A 5,652-nucleotide genomic window follows, 5' to 3' on the forward strand; every position below is an offset into this window, starting at 1 on the left:
AATTTCCTTTCTTTTGCTTACTTTGTGTTGACATTGTTACTCTTTTTTTTATTCTTTAAAGTTTTATTGAAGTATAGTTGATTTGCAATGCTGTGATAACTTTTGCTCTACAACGAAGTGATTCAGTTATGCAGGTACCACACATCCTTTCTCTTTCAGATTCTTTTCTCACATAGATTATCACAAAGTTTTTGGATTTCTCCTCTTTTTTGTAGTTTTAAAGGTAGGAGTAGAGATAATTTATTTGGGACCACTTGTCTTTATCTACTTTAGGTCTAAATACTATGAATTTCACACTAATCACTGCCTTAGCAATGTACACACATTTTCACAAGTTGTATTTCTGTTTTTTTCAGATCAAAACACTTTCTTATTTTTCCTTGTGATTTCTTCTTCTATCCTACGTCACTAGAGGCATGATATTTAATGTCAAAATATAAGGGAATTTTCTAGGCCTTCTTGTTATCAATTTCTAATTTAGTTCCATTCTGGTGAGAGAACACATTTTAGATCATTTCAATCCTTTGAAATATATTACGACTTCTTTTCTGGTCAGATTAGCATCTATCTTGGTGAATTTTCCATGTGCACTTGAAAACTAGTGTATTCTACTACTGTGGGTATAATGTTCTTTGAATGTCAGATAAGTTGGTTAAGAGTGGTGTTCAAATATTCTATGTACTTACTATTTTAATCTACTTTCTCTATTAAATCTTGAGAGAGGAGTGCTGAAATTCCAATTATAATTGTGCATTTGTTTTTTCTCTTTTCAGAAAGTTTTGTCATTTCTATGTGTCTTTTCTTGAGGTATTTTGAAGCCTGTTTTCAGCACATACACATTTAGGATTGTAACGGTTTCTTAATGAATTGGTTCTTTTATCACTATCATATGTCTCTCTATCTCTGACAATTTTACTATATTCAATATACTTTTTCTGATAATAATGTATCATTATACATTGACATATAATTTACATATGCTAAAATTCCAACTTTAACTTCCAGTTTTTTGTGTTTTAAAAAATGTATGCATTTGTGTAACCAGCAGCAGAATCAAGATAAAAAACATTTACATCCTCACAAAAAATTATCTCAGTCTCCTCTAAAGCCAGTTCCCTTGCTCGATCCTTTGTCTCTGTGAACAGCTCATTTACTTTCTATCCCTACAGATTTTCATTTTCTGGAGTGCAATATAAATGGACTCAAACAATTTGTAGCCTTTTGTGCTGGTAATATTAGTAATTTGCTCCGTTTTATTGCTGAGTAATATTCCATTTCATTGACATGCTGGTCTTTGTTTATCTAGTCTCTAGGCAATGGATTTTTATTTTTAGGTTTTTCTGATTTAGGGCTATGTGAGATATAAATGTTCACATATAGGTCTTTCTGTGGACATATATTTTCATAAAGTTCCAGGCCTTAGGATGTAAACAATAGGAGCCTTTACAAAGCAAACAAGAATGAAAAATTGGGATGGCCAGAGACTGTGAAATAGGTTACATGTAAGTTGCAGACATTCTCAGTGAATTGGCTTCTAGAGCAAGTTCACCTTCTTTGAACACAATCCACAATTCAAAGTGGCAGATTTAACTAAAAAATAATTTGATAAAAACCATGTTAGGCAGCTACCAGGATTTTGGGAGGGCTGGATAAAAGGTGCAAGACAAAGTTCTAGGTGTAATAATGCTCCAACGAATGGGTGCAGTATAAAAATGCTGTGTGTATTTTACCTCATGAAGTATTATTTAATATTATTGCTATAATCACACCAATGTCATTTTTATTCCAGGAAATAAAACTTGCAAATATTTCCAAACCCCAAATCAGATGTCTCTAGCACATTTTCAAGCACAATGGACTCGCCTCTTTTCCCTCTTGAGTTAGTTTACTTCCTCAAGCTGTTCATTTCTGTATTAATGAAGGTTGAACCTGTGAAGGTTGAACCTGATAGGTAGAGCCTCAGTAACCCGTCTGTGCTTTAACTGCAAAAGTGGCAGGTAAGGCAAATTTTCAAGGTTCTGTTTTGGAGAAGGAGTGTTTTTATCACTTTGTTTTGTTTTTTGTGTTTTTTGGAGTTCCGAGGCTAGGGCTTGAATCAGACCTGCAGCTGCCTACTTATACCACAGCCACAGCAACACAGGATCTGAGCCTTGTCTGCCACCTATACCACAGTTCATGGCAATGCCAGATCCTTAACCCACTGAGCAAGGCCAGGGATCCAGCCCGCATCCTCATGGATACTAGTTGGGTTAGTACCCTGCTGAGCCACAATGGGAACTCCCCCAAATTGATTAATTTTTTTAATAAAATATTCTGCCAGAAAATATGGCAAATGCCTATTGTAGTCTCTTTAATACTTCTTGTTTAAATAGAATATTGGTTTAAGGTAGAGTTCTATGCTAACAGTGAAAGGAATAGGAAAAAGTGAAGAGAGTATTTACCATAATCGTCCTAACAGATTTAGATTCATGGGCAAAACTAGATATAAACCAGAGGAAAATAGACCATAAAAACCCATTGAAGATGGGACTGTTTGTATTTTGTTTTATTCTTGTTTGTTCTTTATTTTACCATTATCATTTTAACCTTAATAAACTAAGTACATTGCACATGATGGTAAATCAATCTTTTTTCTAAGATTAGTAAACCATATTGGCACATGAAAAGGACAATAGAGCTAAATGCAACTTCCAGTGGTGAAAAAAATGCAGTGGAAAAGTGTTTATATTATAAAAAGTGTTCACTTTATAAACTGAATTTTATATATTCTATTTAAATGAAAACTGTTCTCAGTCAAATGGTATTTACCATGTATTTTAATTTAAAACTGTTATTTACACATACTTTTTCCACATGTACAGTTATTCCTTGCATAAAGCAATATCTACTTTATCATGTTATGATTTCTACTGGGATATATTACATTTTGATTCCACCATACAAGTATAAGATAGCTAAGTCATAAGACACTTGGGAGAGTCAGAATAATTTAGTTCTAATCGCACTTGGCAGAAACACAGAGTGAGGTTAAAGAGTAAAAAGGAAAATTAAAGCTAATTGAGAAGATAGATAATGATACCTATAATAGTAAGCATTCGTATTGCTATAATTGTATGTTCTTTGCATAAATATACTGTTTGGAAATTTTTGCTGACTTACTGTGGTAACTATAAAGGGGCCTCGCTCAGACATTCCTTCAAGAGAACGTGCTGTGGGTTGCAGAGCTGAGAGATGGCCACTGGCTGCTGGGTTGTCAGATTCTCCATTGGACCATGAACACTTCTGTGCTTCTCCCAGTCAGGGCTGCCTAGGCACAGCTAAAGGAAGAGAGTCAGGCTTTTCTTGCCCCATAGAGATTCCGCTAAGCATCAACTTTAGCTTGGAAATACCCTGTCAGCCTGGCTGAAACTTTCTCAGGACTGCGTTGTGGTAATTTTCTATGCAGTCCTTCTTTCCCTCTCTTTTTCCCACAGGTGTCAGACCTGTGAGTTCTCTCCCAACCTATTCTTCCCCTTCCCCTTTATCCTTCATGGGCATGATCTTTCCTCCAATCAATCTTTTGCTTTCCTACTCTCAACTTGGTGTCCTGTCTTCTGCACTCAGAACACCTGGAATGGCACAGTTACATTAACAAACTCCCCATCTCAGAGTTCTCTTGTGGCATAGTGGGTTAAAGATCCGGCCTTGTCACCACTGTGGCTTGGGTTGCTGCTGAGATGCAGGTTCACCACAGGCGTGTGTGTGGCCAAAAAACCCCATAAACTATCCAACTTTTTTTCAATTGAAGTGTAAAAATAAAAACAATACTACCAGAAGACTAGTTATATTGAAATTTTAACTCAGTTAACCATACCTTTAAAAAGCCTAGCATTTAGGCACCAGAATTGATATAAAACTCTTTCACCTAGTTTATCATAAATACTGACACTCTAAATAGGAGGAAATAACTAACACAAGGAATTCTCATTAGCCCTGCAAGCTCATAAATAGAGTAAAAAGTCATTACACTTCCAGCAGTAAAAAGGTAAGTGATTTATTTTATGAAAACTAGTGCCTTGCTTCGTATGGGCAGTTTTTATAAGAGGTTTATGTGAGCTAGGTTTCTTTTAAGACAGCAGTGTCAGGAGTGATGAGGATGGTCCAAGCCGTGGTTAGCAATCTGGAAGCTGGATGGCTAAATTGGGTCAGCAGATATAAGGGGTGTATGGGAACTCTTTTTATTCTGCTCAATTTTTCCATGAAACTAAAACTCCTTTAAAAATAAAGTTCATTAATTTTGGGGGAGTTCCTGTCGTGGCGCAGTGGTTAACGAATCCGACTAGGAACCATGAGGTTGGGGGTTCGGTCCCTGCCCTTGCTCAGTGGGTTAACGATCCGGCAATGCTGTGAGCTGTGGTGTAGGTTGCAGACGCGGCTCGGATCCTGAGTTGCTGTGGCTCTGGCGTAGGCGGGTGGCTGCAGTTCCAATTAGACCCCTAGCCTGGGAACCTCCATATGCCGCAGAGTGGCCCAAGAAATAGCAAAAAGACAAAAATAAATAAACAAATAAAATAAAGTTCATTAATTTTTAAAAAAGCTAATGACTATGCGTGTCGTGAGGCAGCACCAGCCTGGTTAGAGAGACTGAATCCATGCTCCCCCTTCGTACCTTACATGAGCTTCTTCACATATTTACTGCCTGGCCATGAAGATATGCTAATGTTTCTTAAAGTGAGCCTTCACTGAATGAAGGAAATTAGAGTGGAAGATTCCAGAGGAAGAGGTTTCCTTCAACGTTGGATATATATGTCGGGTACACATTCTGGAAGGCCATTGAAAGCTGGACCAAAGAGGAAAATTGGGTTTTGTTTGCCTGCTTGCTTGTTTTTTGATTATCAGTGGGTCACATGTTTTGAGCAGAAGAATGATATTTAAATGCCAACAACAAACACATACACAAAAGAATAAAACATTACTAGAACGAAATGCACTGTTGTAAAGCAATTTTAAAATGGATTTTAGATTTGCTGTGAAAAAAAATAGAAGGAAAATGTTGCAACAAAAAATAAGATGGATTTTTGCAATATATATCACTGTATCTGGATCATAATAGCCTTTAAATTCAAGACTGATAGGTAAATCAAGAGGCAGTGCAATTACATTAAATCAAAAGGCAATATCCAAATAAGAAAAGAGAGTTAGGCTGGTTAGTCTTAAGTTGTCTAGAAACTGGCAGACAACTAGAAATAAACATCTTCCCTCTATACTGAAAACCAAACTTCCTATTTATAGAGGAATAAGGAGAGCTATGAATCACAAGGATTTCACGTTTCAGTTCTGCAATCAGTCTTCTGTCTTCAAGTGTTGGAAACCATCATTACATCTCTGCTCTGGTGACTATTAAGTAAGCGAGGGCTGTTCTGAGGCTGTCAGAAGAGGCAGCCTGGGGATGGCTTTTAGACAGGCATCAGTCCTCTCTGCTCCATCCACGCAGACTGACATTGACTCTCTCAGTGACAGCACACAGGACAGCAGTGTTCACGGTAGCTCCAGGTTCTAGTTCTTGTTTTGCTGCTTTAAACTTTGCCACCGATAAAGAGGCATGTAAACGTCACAAAATGAAAAGGAAGAGGAGAAAGGCGGGGCAAAATCTGTGGGAAAAGGACAGATGGG

This window comes from Sus scrofa, chromosome 13 (genome assembly GCF_054392235.1).
Source record: "Sus scrofa isolate SSC_HxYL_T2T_F1_AM1 chromosome 13, Sscrofa_HxYL_maternal_Yorkshire_Landrace_v2.0, whole genome shotgun sequence".
Lineage (NCBI taxonomy): Eukaryota > Metazoa > Chordata > Mammalia > Artiodactyla > Suidae > Sus > Sus scrofa.